Raw genomic sequence first — 20,980 nt, 5'->3', positions numbered from 1 at the left:
TTGGATATCTTCATAACAGTGTGTCTTGGCATTGGTCTACTGTGATTTTGTGTGCTCAGTGTCCTGTATGCATCTAAAATTTGTATTTCCGTTTCCTTTTTTATTTCTGGAAAGTTCTGTAATTATTTCATTCTGCAGGTTACTCATTCCCTTGGTTTGAATCTGTATACCTTCCTCTATCCCAATGACTCTTAAGTTTGGTTTTTTTATGTTATCCCATATCTCTTGGATGTTTTTCTCATGATTTTTTACCAGCCTTTCTGAGTTGGCTAGACTCTTTTCAAGATGATATATTTTGTCTTCATTATTTGACGTTCTGGCTTCTACTTGCTCCACTCTGTTAGTGATACTCTCATTTGAGTTTTTAATTTGGTTTATAGTTTCCTTCATTTCTAGAATTATTGTTTGATTTTTTTATAATCTCTATCTCCTGATAAAGATGCTTAACTTCTTCTTTTATCTGCTTATGTAACTCATTTTCAATGTGTTCTTTCACTGTTTGAATTTGCTGTCTCGTATCCTCTTTAAGGTTCCATTCCATCTGCCTAAGGTATTCCTTGAGTTCTTTATTTGACCATTTTTCTGATGACTCTAGGTCCTCCTGAATATTTAGGCTGTCCTTCATTGTTTGTACTCCTTTTCTTCCTTGCTTTTTCATGCTGCTCATGTTACTTCTTGTTCTGTTTGACTGCTGAGTTACTGTTTACTCCTATAAATTTATTTGATGCTTGGGAGGAAAGATATTAGAAGGGAAGGGAAGAAGTCACTAAAGAGAATGAGAGTAAGCAGGTAGAATTCAAGGAAGGGGGAATAAGAAAATTGAAAAGAAATGAAAAGACAAAAGAAAATAAAAAAAGAAAAAAATGTAAAAAAATAAACAAAATAAAAATAAAAAGTAAAAAAAAAATAAAAAAATTTTAAAAAACAACAACAAAAAATGAAAATGAAAAAAAAAACCCAAATTAAAAAAAATTAATAAATGCAGTCTTAGAGTTTGATTAACGTCTCTTCCAGTAGGTGGAGCTGTGCCCACCGGGCCAAGCTTCTCCTCTCAATACGTGGGAACCATTCACTGTGCAGCAGCTCCTCCTCCCTGACTGGGCGGGTCTCCAATCCTGAATGCCTAGGGCCTTCTCTTGTGTCTAGTCACTTCCCCACTTTTCCTCAAGCCAGGCCCCGCTCACCAGTGACACTCATCACAATACTGGCTACAGGCCAGGTCTGCTGCTCCCGGGAGCCCTGTTTTCATGAACGTCTGGGCACACTCTCCCTGTTTGCCATTCCCTCAGACTCTAAGTTTGCAGAGCTTGGGGCTGAGAACCCTCAGCGAATTTTGCTAGCCCTCCGGTAGCCACGCCCTGGGTAGCTGGTGCAAGAGACCTCAGTTGTCAGCACTGGTGGGAGCGGTAGCCGGGAGTTCTGTGCCGCAGGTCCCGCGCCACTCCTTATTCCCTCGGTCTAGCGCCACTCCTGATTCCCTCGGTCTAGCTATCGTGCTCACGGGAGAGCTGGGAGGGGCCCTTAAGATTTCCCGGCTGTGTGGAGAGGGAAGGCTAGGGGATTACACACCTGTCGCTGCTAGTTTCAATGAAGTTATCTCCTCCGCCACATTCTGGTGACGTCAGTTCTCTGCCATGGTGGTATCCCATGCAAATGGTGATAGTTTGTTCCCTTTGCCGGGTGACCAATGCAACGGGTGGGTCCTGACTGTCTCTCCCAAGCCCTGTTTCACTCCTGTGGCCACTGCCTATGAAGGCTCGGTTGGCATTAACCTCCGTAGGATCAGAAGGGCCAACCAGTTGTTTCAGCGGGATCGTTTAGTGCTGAGTCACAGCAGTTTGTCTGCGAGAAGCAGGCGAACGGGAGCTTGAATTCAGCCGATCTGGGCTCAGTGTGTGTTCTGAGAGGCCCAGACTGTTCACCCCAGATCCACGTCAGCTCAGCATTGCCTAGTGATCCTGAGCAAACAGCATGTAGATGGTTTACGACTCCCTATGCCCGCGCAGCTGAAGAGGTCAGAGACTTGATCTCTCCGCGCCCGCCGCCATGTTGGATCTATGACCTGGGATATGTCTTCTTAATGATGAGACAGCTCTTAATGAATGAGCCCACAGATGCTTAGAGGCATAGCTTTGGTTGCATTTCATGATGTAATGGTGGGCTGGTTAGTGTCACAGAGTAGCATAGTTTGGAAGTAGGACAAAGAAGATTGATAAGAGCCAGAGAGAACCAATCCAGGAACAGAACTCCAAATGCAAGTCTCAATGGTTCTGCACAGGTTTGACTACCTGAGTTTGAGGTGTTATATGAAGAGAGACCTGAGCAGTTGCATGAGGGGCAGGGTTGCCCAATAGTGAGCAGCACAAGCCTGAACGGATGAGACACCAGCTGTAATGAGCACCCTGTGCTCAGACCTTGGGTTCTAAATTCTATGTCAACTGGATGAAACCAAGGCTGCTGGGGGAAATGTGGGCTGGAACTTTTGTGCAGAATAGAAAGTGCTCCCAGAGTTTTAAGAACCAAGGAAACAGAAGGAGATGCCGGCTAGCCATACTTGGGATAATTTAAGTATCAAAATAAATAATAGTGCTGGGTTGCAGTGGCACACATCTGTAATCCCAGCAGCTTGGGAGACTGAGACAGGAGGATCTTGAGTTCTAAACCAACCTCAGCAAAAGTAAGGCACTAAGCCACTCAGCGATACCCTGTCTCTAAATAAAATACAAAAAGGGGGTGGGGATGTGGCTCAGTGGTCGAATGCCCCTGAATTCAATCCCTAGTAACAAGATAAATAAATAATAGTGATAGATGATAACAAATGAAAAAATTAAGAATCCATGATCCCTACTGATAGTAAACAAGGAGGAAGAGAACACCAACTAATAAACGCAGAAGTAATGACAGAGCTGGAAGCGACTTGTACCCCGCTGGGGCACCGCTAGATTCAGGTCAGAAGCATCAAAGGATGCTAAGGCTGTGGTTGAAAGTTTGATGACAACAGACGATTTACATCCTTTCAAAGTATGTCTCCACAGATTTGTTAATTACAGAGGGAGGAAAAGTAACTGTATTGTGGAGAAAACAGAGCCATGTGATCAAAGTTTATATCAGTAGAAATGGAACAAATTAACATCATGAGCCTCCTGAAACAATGTTTGGAGAACATATCACTTCTGGGTATTCCAATCCAAAAGGCACAATCTAAATCTAGTTATGAGAAAACATCAGAGGAAATTGAGAAATTCTGGAAAAAAAAAAAAAAAAGACAAGGCTCGGCACTCCTAAAATTTCAATACAATAAAAAAAAGCCAAAAAACTAACCCATATTAAAGGAGGCACAAAACATTTTTTTAAAGAGAGAGAGAGAGAGAGAGAGAGAGAGAGAGAGAGAGAGAGAGAGAGAATATATGAATGAATCTTTTTGGTAGATGGACACAACACAATGCCTTTATTTTTATGTGGTGCTGAGAATCGAACCCGGGTCCCGTCCATCCTAGGAGAGTACTCTACCGCTGAGCCACAATTCCAGCCCCACAAAACATTTTGCACCCCAAAAAATAGTAGCTAAGAAAAACATCATTAAGAAAGAGGTAAATAATATTATTCTATCAAGGTTAAATTTCCTGATTCATGTAATTGAAATTTGGATGTAGAAATAAATGTAATTTTTCTTGGGTTTTCCATGCTGCACCATTTGGAGGTAAAAGGACATGTGAGTAACATTTTCAAATATTCAAATAGCTGTCAGAGAAGGAGAATGATAATTAAAAATTGGTAAAATGTTAATTATTTTATAGAAGTCCTTGGCAATAATGTTTTCAACTTTTCTGTAAATTTGACATTATTAAAAATAATCTTAGCTTTAAGTGCAGACTGCCTGGAATGGAATTCAATACTGCCACTTACTAGCTGTGTGTTTGTGGATAAATTACTTAATCTCTCTGGTCAATCATGGCCTTAGCTTCTCCATCTGTAACATGATAATAAAGTGTCTTCTCAGAGTTACAATGAGATCAAAGTGTTAATACACACAGACTCTCAAGAGTGGCAAGCATACTAGATGGTTGCTGATGGCATTTGGGTCTAAGAGGCAAAATCATGGCCACCACGCAGATGAGCACAGGGTTTCTCCTGGAGAAACTCAGAGAGAGGTCACCATGTGAAAACGTAAGTGATGCTCTGGAGGGCACATGACCCTGGCACAACTCTAAGCTGGTTGTGGTGTGTGAGAGTGGAGGAGATCAGCTTCCCACTTCCTGTTTTTCTGATGGGGACTTGTGCATATTCTGGAAGTCCAGGAAGGAGGGTGGCCTGACTGGTGGAGCCTTGTGCTAGGAGGCTCCTTCTCTGCCCCAGCTGCAGCATCTTGTATATGTGCCCTGGGTTGGTTTCTTGGCCATGCCTAAGCAGCAGCTGATGTGATTGACAGTGAAGATGAGGCCGCTTGTTACCTTTGGTTCTGTCTCTAGCAAGTTGGTGACCTTCAGCCCATTAATTGACTTCTCCAAGCTTCAAAAGCACTATTAGGACAATAATATTTACCTCCAGCTATTCACTATAGCAAAAAACACACACAGGGAAGATTTATGGGGTAGGTTTAAGGTGACAGGCAGTTTTCAGGGATTCTGACTTATCATGACACAGTGCTGTGAGGTAGGTACTATCATGCTCTCTGTTCTAGATGTGGAACATTGAGGCTTGGAGAATTTAGATTGCCCCAGGTCACACAGTGAGTAAGTGGTGAACAGCTTTGTCGTAGCCTGTGGGGGTGACCAGTCTGCTCTGATTACTGATGACAGCCCTCTCCTTGGTCCTGGGTATTTTTAAAGTCATAGAATGTGTAAGTTTCCCACTAGCTGTGTCTCAGTCTTGGGTCTACTTGGACAGTCCTGCAGGGGCCAGGAAGGTGTGTCCTCTGACTTGGCCCGCATGTGGGCTGGACACCAGTTTCCCCCTTGCCTATTCCCATGCAGCGTGACACCTGCAAGGCAGGCAACAGATTGAGACAGATAACCTGGAGGTCTTCAGAAAAGCCTGAAACCACCACTTTCTGCAGAGAAATCCTTTCTGCCTAGCATGACACCTTCCCAATGTCCAGGTGAAAGGTAGGGCTAATACCTTCAGGGTTTACTCACTCATCTGAAGGGCATTAGTGAGCCTGGTTCTTTGCTCCCCAATCCAGGGCAAGTGGCTTAATCAGAATTTAACAGATCCTCCATCCTCCAGAACAGGGAAGGATGCTGACTCCATGCTGTGGGACCCTTATCCTTCTTTCTCTAGTCTGCAGCCAGTACGATTGCTCCAAAATGTGAGACTGTCAATAAGTCTCCCTGGTATAACATATTGGCATGACTTTTCATCATCCTTAAGATAAAGTCTCTTGATTTGACTCTAAAATTTGCATGGTCTGCACCCATCTGCCCAGTCTCACTTTCCCCCCATGTTCCTCTTTCCTCTGCACTGGCCTGTAGGACAACTGGATCTGGTGCTATCCTACCTACCAGAGGGCCTTGGCACGTGCTTCAACCCTCATCTCCAGATCATCCTCTTCCCCCTGCTCTCCTTCCTTTTCTCAGAGTTAAATTCTACTCAACTGTTCGCTCAAGCACTGCTTCCCAAGAAAGTCTTTCTTGATGCCCCCTCCCATCCCATTCCATACTGAATAGTGCTCAAGTCCTATTATAATTGCACACTGTTTATATGGCTATTACTTTACCCAATGTCTGCATTCTGCCAGATGGTCAGCTCTCTGAGAGCAGGTGCCATGTCTGCTTTGTGCACCATCTATTTCCAGCACCAGGCAAGTCTGGTTGCCCCCAAACATTACTACTGAATAAATGAACTGGTTGTTATGGTTTCAATACCAGGTGCCCTGCAAAAAACTCAGGTGTGAGACAATGTAAGAAAGTTCAAAGGTGAAATAGATTATGAGAGATATAACCTAATCAATGGATTAATCCACTTGAATGGATTGACTGTGTGGTGACTGCAGTAGGTAGGATGTGGCTGCAGGAAGTAGGTCACTGGAGTCCTGCCTTGCGGGTTTATATTTTGTTCCTGGGGAGCAGAGATTTCTCTCTGCTCCTTGGCTGTCATGTCCTGAGCTGCTTTCCTCTGCCACAGTATTCTGCTTCATCTTGGGCCCAGAGCAATAGAGTGGGCCATCACAGACTGAGGCCTCTGAAACTGTGAGACAAAATATACTTTTCCTCCTCTAAGTTGTTCTTTCCAGGTATTGTGGCAGTAGCAATGCAAAATCTGACTCAAACCCTGTAGATCCTCAAGGAGGACTGGCCTGCCCTTGCTCACTAGGTACCTAAGACCTACTTCCAGCTTTAAGTGGAAGGTTGTCCAGGATCCAATAGGTGGCTTCCTTTTGTGATGGATGAAGGGTCCTGCACCTGGGCACTTCCTCCCTTGGAAACAACTCCCATCTCTCCTGCAGCGCCAGGATTTGTGACCTGCAGAAGCAGGGTTCCAGACAGGAGGAGAGGGCTCCTATCAGGAGCTAGGTCATGCCTCTTCAGACTGCACAGCTTTAAGTGGCTGAGGGTGCCCATGAAAGAGGTATTAACTGAACTCAGCCAGGCTCCCCTCTTGCCCTGACGACCTTCCGTATTTGTGCAATCCTGCATACATTTGTTTCATGATCCTCATTTCAATCCATCTTGAGCATCAATTAGATGATCAGGAGGGAAGGGGCATGACCTTTGAGACAACTGCTCTGTTCACCCAAACAATAGTTTACCCTTTCGGAAGACGATTCAATATTCAGCTGTAAAGTGAAACCAAAAAATCTTGCTAAATTAGGTCTTGCTTCTGCTTGTGAATTGACACCTGACATCTGGTGGGCGGAATTGTGATCTCACTAGGTACCCAAGACCTAAGGCTGACCCTGGCATGGCTGTTCTAATGCAGCTAAATATTTAATGTGTGTCTAGTTCACATAATCTCCTCAGCCCTAAGTTAGTTTATCTCCTATCAATATCTAATACCAACCTTCATTTATCAAAGGAACTTTCTCCAGAGCAGAATAATTGGGGGGATTAAGTAATACGGAACAGTGCTTCTCAACCCTGTCAGAACCAATACCCTTTGTATAAAATATTTTGTAACATTTTCTTTACTACATTGAAAAGACACTTAGGGGTAGCATCACTTATTTATACACGTGATTTTTTATAAAGACAATGAGGCTTTGGTCATAATACAGTGAAAAGGGAGAAACAAAAGGAAAGTAATCTAAAGTAAAATGCTATTTGTCATATAACATGTAAATATTCATTCAGGTCTGACTTTATTAAAAAACATAATGAAGTAATCAGATGTTTGCATCCACTTAAAATGAATAAGTGTGGATGGAGAGAAAGAAGGCAGTAATTTTGTTGAAGACTTTTCTTTGACATTTTGAAGTAAGAGTGCAGAGCTATACTTATACATGCAGAAGTTATTTATTCAGGGGGTCACGTGGAAATCACAGGTGCAGATGTGCCTCGGGGGGTTTGGGCTGAAGATGATTCATACCTGTGGAAGGGCACTGGTGTTAAAATGGGATTTTCCCAGAAGAGCAATGCTTGTTAAAGAAGCCAGTCTTCCTCTGAGTCTCACAATTATTGCAGTTTGAATTGTATATGAAACTGGGGAAATACACTTTGTGTTTATGCGACATGATGTTTAAATCATAAACAGGTCTATCACCTATGTGAATATCTGGTAGCATATTCAAAGTGGAGTTGGAAGCCTTCTGTGTATTGCATAAGTGACCCCCATCATGCTGATAATAACCCCCAATGTCCCACAAAGTTCCAAAGCTCCCCCTGGGGGTCAGTATCTGCTGAACCACTGATGGAGAGCCAGGGAGATCAGCATGGCCCAGAGGAAGAGATACTGAGTGAGGGTTCTGCAAGACCTCACAGGTAATAGCAGAAATGAGATTCCGAGTATTCACATACCATCTGGTGACCACTGTGGCAGCCACTCCACCTATATGGTTAACCCTCAGGTTGGAGTTAATGATTCCCATTTTAAAGATGAAGATACTGAGACCCTTATGTTGAGTAGCTTGCTTTATTTGTTAATTATTTACCTTTCTAGTCGATTTAAAGAGGAGAATAAACTTTATATACTTTTAGTAGAGGAAGAAAAGACAGTGGATATAAGCATTTTCATTGCAATGGGAAATCTCCGTGTAGATTCATCTATACTAAGCACAAAACAATTATAGAATAATTCCTCATTGTGTGCAGCCAGAGGAGACATTCAGCTCAACAGAAAAGCAAACATTTTTATTGTAAGTTAGACTGTCCTTACTGTCTGCTGCCTCTAACCTCAGTGTACAGTGCTTTCAGGAGAGGACTGAGCGAGGAGAGAAGAAAGCAGGAGTTCTAAAATGAGGCTACAGGTGAACCCTACATCCATCAGGTGCATTTGGGCAGGGAGCCCCTGGGGCTGAGGACATCCTGAATGAAAGAATGTCCCTTCACAGCCTCAGGAGCTACCTCTGTGATCTGAGCAAATGTGCAATCCAGACTATAGTGGCAGCAGCAAAGTTCTGCATCTGTTTGCATTCAAGAAGGCTTGGGGAAGCCTCAGGACATCAGGATGAGCCTCCATGTTCTGGCTCCAGGGTTGAAGTATGAAAACACTTAGGCTTTGACTTTTGTATGAGAGTGAGCATTTTTGGATGTCAATGGAGGCTTCTGGAGGTGGTGGTCATGGAGAAGATGGCCGTTTCCTAAATGAGCTGCTTCCTAAACACCAAGAAAGCCATATGGTGTGGAGTGACATTCATGGAGCCTGATTGGAAAACCAGGATAAAGCAATTGCATAGGATAAATTCTGCATAATTTTCATGTTATGTGCAGGTTTAATAATTCACAGTTCTCATTGTTATCCTAATAAAATGTTAAAGTAAAGAGCCCTTGCAGGGGTTGTTATAGACTCATAATCTGGGCTGTGGGGACCCTATATTTATCTTTGAATTAAACCTCAGAGCCCCAACAGATGTCTTCATATGCCTGAGCTGGTCTAGGGGCCTGTGCTGTAAGTACCATTCATCCTTAGTCAGTGTTTAAAAGTCGACTGTGAGAGGAAGAGATCGCCAGAGTCCCTCTTGCATCCCTGCAAAAGCCCTTGATGAAATTCTCATTGACTTAAAGAGCACTCTTTATTTCTGCTCTTAGGGGAGATAGCCCCAAATCTCCAGTTGGGAAGCCAATTCCTTTTTGAGGAAGGGTCACAGGGGAAAAGTTTCTCAGACCTAGGTAGTTCATAGTAGGGCAATAAGGCATGCAAACAAAATAAATGGCAGATAAGAAGAAGTAAAGGATGAATTTAGCAAATATGTAGGATACAAGAACAAAACTGAATCGCATGGCTATCGGCTGGCAATGAACAGTCAAAACTGAAATAAAATATCTTTGAATAACAGGAAATTAAGTGCTTTGAGACAAATATGATAAGAAATGCTAGACCTTTACCCTGACAACTATAAGACATTGCTAAGGGAAACTGAAAATCTAAATATGTGCAGAGATGTATATTGTACATGGGTGAGAACATTCAAAAGTACCACAGTAATTCTCTTCAAGCTGCTCCATAAATTCAATGCAATCCCTATCAAAATTCCAGCAGCCTACTGGTTTTATTTGCTTTAGTTATTTACATTAGTATTTTGTAGAACTGGATACACTATTGTCTGGGGACCACTGGGGTTAAATTACTAAGCTAGGATTCATAATGACAGAGAGGAAGAATCACAGGGCTTTTGAATTGGAGGGACTTTCAAAAGGAACCAATTTAACTTTCACAGAGTGGAAATGAGAGAAGTAAGGTCAGGAGAGAGGAAGCGGCTCTCTGCAGGGTCTCTCTGCAGTTAACATAGCCCTCCACTCTTAGGTACACATTGTATTCATTCCAAAGCAGAGTCAGGCAGGCTGAGAAGCTGCCGAATAACCAGTCATTTTTACTTCTCTGAAGAAAAAGATTTATGCCTAAAAATGAATGCTGCTTGCTATGGTTTGAGCATGTAGCTCAATAGTTAATGTGCTGGAAGCCTGTTCCCTAGTGTGGCAATGTCAAGGTGGTGAAACATGTAAGAAGTGGAACCTAGTTGATATGGTTCTGGTGAGACACTGTTTAGTTTCTAAAAGAGCAAATTAATTGATATAAATTGATATAAAAAATTGTATGGCCCCTGAATCTCTCTGACTTTCTGTCTCAGCATGTGCTATATCTCCCTCTTGTGCCTTATGCCATCATGATGTGATATGGCCAATGGGGCCCTCACCAGAGGCCAAATTAATGGGGCCACCTGATCTTGGACTTTCAGCCTCCAAAACTGTGTGTTAAACAAATCTTTTTTTTTTTTCTTTATAAAATACCAAGCCTCGGGTATTTTGTATAACAATGGAAAACAAACTAATAATCCCTTGGTACTTTATTTTTCCCTAGGTGAGAAATTGGCACAATGTAAGAAAATTGTATTCTTCCTTTATGTCTCCCAGTTCAAATGTGAATATGGTGTGAGTTGTCACTCTGGCTGAGATGGACAGTATTAAGCTGTAATATTGAACTCTATTAAAATACTTGGCTCTGAAAAAATAAATAAATCTTGAGCCCAGGCTAATCCTCAAGCATAGAAAAAAGCATTAAATCAGGTAACTTGAGAAAAATTGTGGCCACATCAAGTGAACAGGCACCAGTATAATAGGTGGTGAGTCACAGGAGGCTTCTTCAGTTCCTGGAGACCCTATTAGTATTGAGATCCACTTGGTCTTCAAGGCAGGAGAGATGGTAACCAGGTCATCTCTCTCAGTTTCTCAACAACATCTAGGGTGAGGGTCATTAAAGATGGGAAGAGGGATTTTTTTAAATGTAATTTTTAATTTTAAGATAATCATAGATTCACATGCAACTTAAGAAACAATATACAGAGAATATTGACTCTTTACCCAATTTAAAGTAACATCTTTAACCGGGACATTGATATGATATAACCTACAGGTCTTATTTGTATTTTCCATTTTACTTCTACTTGTGCATGTTTGTGTGTGTATATGCATGTAGGTGTGTGTGTATGTGTGTGTGTGTGTACATGTGCATGTAGGGGTGTGTGTGTGTGTGTGTTTGTGTGTGTACATGTTGTATACAATGTTAGCTCAAGTATAAGTCCAGGTATCCAACACCATACTCAAGACACCAAACAATTATATCAGCATAAGAATCTTTTGTGTTGACCTTTGAAAATAATTTATTGAGGTGAAATTCACATAAAATAAAATGAAATCATTTGAAAGTGATAGTTTGACAGATCCTCATTATTGTGGGTTTTTTTGGGGGGGTGCATTTTCATACTTTCTAGCCCTATAATTTTTTTTTTTTTTAGGCACCATAGGATGTTTCTGTCCCTGTCCTAGACTCTGCCTGTTGTTTAAGAAGTCCTACTGTCTCTTATTGGAGAATGGTGTCAGAAACCAAGATCTGGGTAGGACCAAGATCTGTGTGTGCTCATTGCTCCTGGGGATCATAGCTCCTCATACCTCTAGACAGACAGAACAGGGAAACACGTGTATACTAAGCTGTGTATATGCACATACCTAGACTATTCCTATATGTAACATGTGTATCTATATTAAGCTAAACACAAATCCATGGATTCTTTAGCTCTAATCCATTATCTCATGATCATCTTAGCCTCCTTCCCTGGCTCATCTGTAAACTCTCACTCCAACAGTGAGAAACCTGACTCCCTGCATTCCCCATCCTTTTACTTTGATCAGTTTCAATGTATATGTACAACAATAACAGAATTATTAACCTGCACCTCCTCGGGGAAAAACTTTATTAGTCAGTATTTTTATACATTTCTTTTGCCTTTAGATTCTCCTGATTTCCAAAGTTGCTTAGATCAGCACCTTTTATCCCACCCTTTTTAGCAAAGTTGTTTTATACTGTTTAAAAGATAGTGAAGCATCTTTTGTCATGGTCTGCATTTGTATCCTGGGACCCCTTAACCTCTTAAATCATGATTTTTTAAAAAAATTTGCATACATTAAGATTTCACTCTTCAAGTGTGAAGTCCTTTGGGTTTTGACAACTGCTTAATGTTATGTATCTACCATTTCAGTTATCATTATAAAATATTCCTGTTATAGTCTGGATATGGATTGTCCTCCACAATCCTCGTGTGTTGAAAGCATGGTCCCCAATGCAGCAAGGTTTGGGGGTGGAACTTTGGGGCAATGATTGGATCATAAGGGCTCTGGCTTCATCAGTGGATTAATCCATTGATAGCTAAATGGACTATTGGAAGGAGGGATCTGGTGGAGGAAGTACATTATGGGGGGAGCATCCTGGAAGGGTTCATCATGTCCCTGACCCTTTCCTCTCAATCTCTCTCTCTCTTTCTCTCCTTCCCAAACAGAGCATCTGTCCTCCACCATACCTGTCCACTACGATGTTCTGCCTTACCTCAGGCCTGCAGTAATATGGAGCTGGCTGACCATGGACTCAATCTTCTGAAACCATGAGCCAAAGTAAATTGTTTCTCCTTTTTTTTGTAAGGGATTCGGTCTCGGGAATGAAAAGTGGATAACATATTTCACGACTCTGAGTAAATACATCCTCTCTCCTCCCAAATTCCTGGAAAACAACTGACTATTTTTTTGTTATTACTAGAAATTTTTCCTTTTCATAATGTCATGTTAGAATGACTTAGTGTGCAATATTTTCAGAACTGGCTTCTTACATTAATCAATATGTACATAAGAGTCAATCCTGTCTTTCATGGCTTAATATTTAATTTCTTTTGTTATTTTTGACTAATCTTCTGTTGCATAGATATAACGTACTTTATCCATGCACTTATTAAAGAATATCTTGGTTATTTTTATTTTATAGTTATAATGAAAAAAGCTGTTATAAAATTCTTGAACAGACTTTTATGTTGTCGTAAGTTTTCAATTCAGTTGGTAAATGCCTGTAAGTATAATTTCTGGATTGTGTGGTAAAACTCTGCTGAACTTTCTAAAAAACTGTCAAATTGTTTTCCAAAGCAATTCTACCATTCTGCTTCCTCACAGCAATGAATAAGAATTGTTAGGTGTTTGAATTTTAGCTATTCTAAGTGGTGTGTAGTGATATCTCATTGTGTTAAATTGCATTTCCCAATGAAAAAATTAAATTGACCATCTCTTTCATAGGTTTGTTTATCATCCATGTATGTTCTTCAATGAGATAGGTGTTGAGATTTTTTTTTGTCTATTTTTTTGCACTTTTTAAATTGGGTTGTATTTTAGGCATTCTTTGTATGTTTGGGGTATGAGTCTTTTATGCAATATGTGATTTGCAAATATTCTCTCACAGTCTTTTGATTCTCTTAATAATGTTATTTGCTAAATAAAAGTTTTTCTATTTAATAAAGTCAAAATTTCCACTCTTTTATTTCATTGTGCTTTGGGTATTAAAAATTCATCATCAAACCCAAGCTCATCTGGATTTTGCTATGCAAAAAATTAAAGTTTTAGTTCTTTTTTGTTTTCACATGGTCCTTATTTGACTTATAAGTGGCATTTTTTGACAAAGTGGGTTAGTCTTTCTAGATAATATATTTTCTGTACTTGGAGACCATACTTTGTTTCCTTTATTCCTCCTACAGTATTAGCCACCCTGTCTTAGTCTTCTAAGTCTTTTTCTTGATTCTTTCATCAATTAAAATAGAAGTGCTCCAGGGCTCACTCCTATAACCACTTTAATTTTCTATATGTGTTCATACTCTTAGTGACTCTCCAGTCCTGTATCTCCAAGCACCATCCATGTAACGTTGAATCACAAATGTTTATATATTTATATATTTTTGTTTTGCATTACAACTCTTAATACACCTTTATAGCACAATTTATCATATCTCTGTTTGTCTATAAGGTATGTTGACACCAAATTCACATCTTCATACATGTATTTTGTATTATGATGACCATCTCCTTCCACCATCCTTGCTATTCCCCTTCTCCCTCCCTTTCCCTCCCACCCCTATTCCCTATCTAGAGGTAATCTTCCTCCCATGCTCTCCCTCTCTACCCCACTTTGAGTCACCCCCCTTATATCAGAGAAAACATTCGGCATTTGTTTTTTGGGGATTGGCTAACTTCACTTAGAATAATCTTCTCTAATGCCATCCATTTCCCTGCAAGTGCCATGATTTTATTCTTTTTTAGTGCTGAGTAATATTCCATTGTATATAAATGCCACATTTCTTTTTATCCATTCATCCACTGAAGGACATCTAGGTAGCAGTGGGGACAGGCATGGGATGGTAAAGATGGTGGCATTACATTTGGACTATTTGTATCTAACCTCAGGTCACCGAGATGACAGAGCCAACTATTTTACCCTCACAGGTCTTTACCTAAATTACTACCCAATTTGGATAACCCAAATGTACCCCCAATCCCAAGGCTTGGCAATCACCCCAATCCCTTAGGATACTTGCAATGCCTCAGGATGTATTGGTCAAGGAACACACACAAGTTTGGAGGCACCTCAGTGAGGTGCTGAGCAGATCTACTTCAGACAGATCTGAGTTCCTACATGCCTCCCCAGGCCTGCAAGCTCACCTCCTCTCAAGCATCCTTCCACCACCAGCTTCCAGAGAAGTCAGTCAAGGGGTCAGACTGATCACCCTGCATTGCTCCAGGGCAGCTGACTGGCTAAGTATAAATAGCTCAGCTGGCCCTGGCAACAGCTGGCTGCATTGCAAAGCATGCAGAAGCCGTTGATAATCTGGCAGCAGAGTCTGAGGCCTGACCATATCATCCCAAGAACCCTAAGAACAGGAAAAAAAGGAGGCGGGTATTATGGGAATATCTACTGAGCACTGGAAAGGGACAAACATTGTGAAATAGGGAACTTCATCAAGAAGTCTAAGCATAGCTGAGTAGATTCAGTCAATGAGAAGTGAGCCGACGAATTAAAATCAATGGTACTCACTTCCAATCTCAACCACTTTATAAAGGTAGAAGGGAGAGTTCGCTTTCTTCCATTTGACCACTTGTCTCTCCAATGGGACTATGGGTGATGCAAGTAAAGCCTAAATCCTCTTCTAGAAAAGATCTTGAGACAAGGAGAGGTATATCACATAGTGGCAAAAGAGGCCATCAGCCCAGGGGTCAAGGACATCTTAGAAGATGTCTCAAGATTTAAAAGCAGAACTGGAGCCCGAAGGGTTGGCTTATTTCTCTTCCTGATGGTTTGACAAAGTGTTGGGGCCCTGGAGACTCAGGGAGGGAGTTCAGAATCTGGAGGACCCACATGGTAGCAAGATGGCAGCAAGCTGGGGATGCAAGAAGAGCCCCGGGGAAGGGATTCTGGGATGGAGAAACAGCATTGCCTGGGTTCATGCTTGCTTAAGGTTGAGTGAGTTGGAAAAGTGGATACATAAACATGTTTGGAAATTTTAGTGCAAAATTCAAGAAGTTTAGATCTGAAAGCAAGTATCCTTTGGATCCTTCTCTCCAGCAACCTAAACCCCACCTGTTACACAGGATCTGTCCATCCTTCCTTAGATATTATAGAAATGTGTACAAAACTAGTGTGCAGCTGTTCTCCTCTGCCTTGTGATCTCCCAGATCACGCTCAAGCTTCAAGGGAAGACCCTGTAAAGTATCTGATCTTAGCATTACTTATGCTTTGGGTAAACGGAAGAGGGGTCTGTTTCATTGTTCCTGGAGCAGAGATAAGGGGAGGGCCAGAAAAGTGGGCAAAAGTGGTCCAAGGACCATAAAGGTGACCACCAAACAAGGATACATCTCCAAAGAGGGACCAAGGGAAGCCCAGGACTGGTCTGTAGGACACAATGTGGTCTCTGGGGATTCTTAGCAACATTGGACAAAGTCTGGCATGGAGCAGACTTTCAAAAAGGATTCTCTCTTGAACCATTAGTTCTTCCTTTAGCTAAGCACTGTCTACTTCAAAACATTCCCTGGGGGCTGCTCAAGCCTCTGATTCCCTCAGAGTCCCTTTTCTTCCTGCAATAGGATCAATCCACCTTGTTTTCATCAGTGAACCTGACATTCAGTGGTTGAATTTCCCCAAGCCTAACTGTGAAGCCGGATGTGGACTCCTTTACACCCTCATTCCTATAAAAAGACACACCCAGTTTTTCCAAGAACTTCATTGTGAATCCCAAAAGGGTTACAACATAAATGACCTCTGAGGGGTCACATGGTGGGTGGAGTATGTTGGGTGCTTCTGGCCCATCCAGCAGTTCCTCCCACCCGTGAGCTGGGCATACCCTCTGCCCTGGGGCTGAGAATGATGCAGCCCCTTTAGCTTGTTTGCCTGCAAACCCCTGTGCAACGGCATTCTTCCCCATTTTCATAGCTGTAACAAGACAAAAGGGCTGCCAGCAGCAGTGCCTGCCAGCCGGGACAGAGCAGAGGAAAGGAGCAAGAAACAACTGGGAATGGAAGAGAAGGGTGGAGGCTTCTTATTCCTCTTGCTGGCTCCTCTCCACCCTTCCTTCCTTGCTCCTCTCCTAACTTTATCTTCTCTCCTTTCTCACTTCCTCTCCAGCACGTTTAGTGTCTCACTTCCTCTTATTTGTTTCCTCTCCCTCTGTGACTTCCTCCCTTTTGATGGTTCCATCCTCTCTCTCTCACCTCATGGATGCAGCATCCTCAGATGAAAGTCCTGAGATGACCCCCTCCACAGCCTGACCTTAGGCTGCTGCAGCTTCCTCCAGTGTTTGAGATTTTATCTTATCACTGAAACCTAACAGCACAATTTCTAGTTAGAAGCTAGGGTTCAGAAACAGTGTGCTCAGCAGGATCTCCATTGGCAGTTATGTCTAAGTTGCCAAGATACATAACAACCAGAGAGAATGACATCAAAAATATGGGAGAGTAGGAAGCCCTAGATTCTCCTTTCCTCCAAAACATACTTATTCAGCAACAATTCATGGATAAATTTCCTTTGTGAGAAATCAGAAACTAATTGAAACACTCCTGCTCCCTAGGAAAATATGATTCACCAAAGCCAGTAAGTAAATTTCCTCTCACTGCAGGCCCTGCACCCAGCACAGCATCATATGATCAGAAAGAGACCTCCTTAGCTACAGCTTTGCCCAATATACATAAGGGTTGTTTTGTGCAACCAGTACTCAGAGTACTGACCTGATCCTGGAGCTTGAAAGGATTCACCACAGCCTAGCAGCATGGGAAAGAATCGAGATGGCAACTTGGGCTGCTAAACTCTTCCCACCCTAGCTCAGTCCTGAGCATGTGAAAAAGAGCCATAGCTAACTGCTTCTCCTTTGGGAGAGAAATAATTGATAAGGGGTCCAGAATCCGTGGCCACTCTGGTTGATTGGGTTTTTCTATGCAAGACCAGACTAGGAGGCACTGATTAACTAATGCACAAATATCATGCAGAGAGTCAAGGTAGAGGAAGAACCAGGCAAAAATATTCCAATCAGGGAATAAGAAAAATCTCCAGAAACTGACACTGATGAGGTTATATGATTTATCTGACAGAATTTTTTTTTAAATTTTCCTAAAGATGCTCACTGACATCAAGAAAACAAGTGAGAATTTCAATTGTTGGAAAGTATTACACAGTATTACAAAGTATTACACAGTACCCAACAGAAAGCATGGAGTTGAAGAACACAATAACTGAACTAAAAAATCCATTAGAATAGCTTAACAGAAGACCAGATGAAGGAGAAAAGAAGATCAACAAAGTCAAAGACAAGTCACTAGAAATGATTTGATCAAAGCAGAAAAAAAAATAAATGAAAAAGGTTAAAGAAAGTTTAAGGGAATTACCCAACTCCTGCAGCCCCATGAGGCTGTGGAGAATCCCTGAAATGACTCCACCCTGCAGGAATCTTCTGCCTGGCTTCACAGGTTTTGCTTTGAAATCTTGGTGAAAGCTGCCACAACCCTATTGCTCTTGAAGTCTGTATCCTTGCAGAATCAGCACCACATGGTCACCAAAGTCCACTGCCATGAGCCACACCTGAGAGTACTTGACCTATAGCTGTAGTGTCATGACAGCTTTCACTGGAAAGACAGGAGCAGAATGCCAAGAGAGCCCTCCCTGATCAGTGGATCCATTTTCTTAAAGCGTTCTGTCTTTCTTGGTCTCTGTGCCTATGATGGAAGGGTCAGCCTTGAACTGAAATGCCCTCATGGACCTTTCCGTTTGTCCTGGTGCAAATCATCATTGCAAATCTGTTTAGCAATTGCATACTTTTTCTTTATTTCATCCCTGTTCAGGCTGAGAATTTTCCAAATCCTTCAGCTCTGTTTTCTTTACTCCAGAATTTCACTGTAAATCTAACTGAAAGAGACGGTAGTACTCATGCTGAAGCCTAAATGCTTTGCTGTGTAGAAATTTCCTCCACCAATTATTCGAGGTTATTCCTCTTAAATTTTTCTATTAAACCGTATTCAATTCTTTCTACTTCTTAAGAAGGACACCCTTCTCTCTAACATCCAATCCCTCATTCCTTTTCCTCAGAGCCCTCACCGTAATGTTCCCATTACATTACAGACAGACTTTTCCTAGTTGGCTCCTTTAAATTCTTCTAACCTCTGCCCATGATCCAGATGCAAATTTGCTTCCACATTTTCAGGAAGAAATAGCCCCAACTGTCAGGGCCAAGTTTCTGTATTAGTCTTTTCTCTGTGGCTATAACATAACATCAAAGGCTGGGTACTTTATTTTTAAAGAGAATTTATTTAGTTCACAGTTCTCAGTGACCCTATCAATTCAGCCTCTGGCAGGGTCCCCTAAATACATCACAGCATGGTGGATAACATCACAATAGGAGTACATGTGAAAAGGAGAGATCACATGGCAACACAGGAGTCCAGAGAGATTCAGTGATTCAGAGATTCAGAGATTCATTTGCTCTTCTTATAACAAACTGTCATCCCATTATCTAATCAGGGTCCTACCAGAACTACATCAATCCTTCCCAAGGGTGGTTTTCTCAATGAACTAATCATCTTCTACTAGACCCCATGTCTTAAAGGTCCTCCCTCTCTCAACATCACCATACTGAGGACCAAGCTTCCCACATAGGAAACTTTGAGAGATAAAACACATTCAAATCACAGTATACACTGTTGGTGGGAATGGAAAATGATACACCGACTATATAAAATAATGTGATGGTTCCTTACAAAAAAAATTAAAAATAAAATTAGCATATGATCCAACAATCCCATTTTTTTGGTATTTATCTAAAAGTATTGAAGGAGCTATAAAAATATGCACTCCTAGTTTCATTTGCACACTCTTCACATTAGCCAACACGTGGAAACATTATAAAAGTCCATTAGCAGATAAGTATAAAGAAAATGTGGAATATAAACATGATAGAATATTGTTCAGCCTTTAAACAGAAGAAAATTCTGCAACATGCAACAGTGATAGAACTTGAAGACATGCTAAGTGAAATAAGCCAATCACCAAAAATGCTACAAGATCTTACTCATATGGTACATCTAAAAGATTCAAATTCATAGGATCAAAGAGTGGCATGGTAGGCTGAGAAGAGGGGGGAATGAGGAGTTCCTAGTTAATAGATATAAAGTTTCAGTCGTAAGCTCTAGAGCCGAGCATGATGACAGGCTCCTGTAACGTCAACTAACTGCCTGGGAGGCTGAGGGGAGAGGATTGCACATTTAAAGCCAGCTTCAGCAACTTAGGAAGGCCCTAAGCAACTTAGCAACACCCTGTCTTAAGATAGAAAATAAAAAGGGCTGGGGATGTTTCTCAGTGTTAAGCAACCCTTGGTTCAATCTCTGGTGCAAAAAAAACAACCAACCAAAAAAAAAAAAAACCATCAACAATAAACTGCATGGCATGTTACCTATACTGAATGATCATATACTAGCTATTTAAAAATTTGTTAAGAAGGTGTAAAGTGTTCTTGCCACAATAAATTAAATAAGTATTTTACAAAAAGCTACATAAAACACAGCCATCAAAGTAATGGTAAGACAAACCACCTCATGGCAACTTGTCAAAAGGAGTGTCTGAGAACTAATTCCATGAGCCATAAAACTCCTCCCTCACTCTGCCAGAAGGCCAGCGCCAACCCCACCCAGTCCAGCCTCTGTGAGGACCAAGTATTCTGGGAGACACATTCATACGCTCCTTGTCCTGTTCTATCTGCTTGAAGAGCTTCCTCCCACCACTGCTTTCTCACAGTTTTAAATCCTTCCTTTACCAAGGAAGGGGCTACTGCAAATGACTCAATGAGGAGTCTGTAGTCACATGCCTTAATGGTGGAACTTGTGTTTGTCTGTTTTCTGTTACTATGAAAAAATGCCTGACATAATCAGCTTAAAAGGAGGAAAGATTTATTTTGGTCCATGGTTTAATTGCATGGTCTTTTGCCCACTTTGCTTTGGGTCCATAGCAGTGCAGTATATCATAATGGGAACACATGGCAGAAAAGGTCTTTTGGTTCACGGAACCCAGGAAGATAAAAAAGAGAACGAGAAGGAGCTAGGGTTGCAATATCACTTCAAGGCCATGCCTCGAATGATCTATCTTCTTTGCAATAGCTCCATAAGCCAGGGATCACATGAGCCTTTGGAGGACATTCAAGATCCAAACTGCAGTATAACATATCTGAGAACAGAATTTACTCTGCCTTCCCAATGGAGATGGCAGTATTCCATCTGTACTCTGAACCTCCTCATAGATATAAACCAAGTCATTTGGGCCCCCAATCCTAGTCAGCATAGAGTCACAGCTATGCAGGTCCTGATGCATTCTGTGAGGCAACATGCACTGTGCTCAGCAAACTCACTCAAGGTCAGGCCAAGAGTGTTCAGCCCAATGAGCACAGTGGTAAGGGTATGGTTATATCCGCCAAGATCAAATCCAAGCTCTCATGCTTACCAGCTGTGTGACCTTAGATGACTGTTATGGTTCAGATTTTAGATTCCCCCCCCCCCCC

At 41.6% G+C, this 20,980-nt stretch overlaps 1 long non-coding RNA gene across 1 annotated transcript in view; it reads left to right on the top strand.

Annotated features, from left to right (window-relative positions):
• The window catches only part of LOC125619363, a 37,917-nt gene extending 24,528 nt beyond the window's left edge, over positions 1 to 13,389 (top strand). Inside the window, exons 2-3 of the long non-coding RNA XR_007350868.1 lie at positions 11,387 to 11,485; positions 12,425 to 13,389. This is a non-coding gene — a long non-coding RNA (uncharacterized LOC125619363). The remainder of the gene's footprint in view (positions 1 to 11,386; positions 11,486 to 12,424) is intronic.
• The last annotated feature ends 7,591 nt before the right edge of the window (positions 13,390 to 20,980 follow it).

This window comes from Marmota marmota, unplaced genomic scaffold, assembly GCF_001458135.2.
Source record: "Marmota marmota marmota unplaced genomic scaffold, marMar, whole genome shotgun sequence".
Lineage (NCBI taxonomy): Eukaryota > Metazoa > Chordata > Mammalia > Rodentia > Sciuridae > Marmota > Marmota marmota.
Note: the sequence above shows the minus strand (reverse complement) of the source record. Positions and strands in the feature narration are given on the sequence as shown.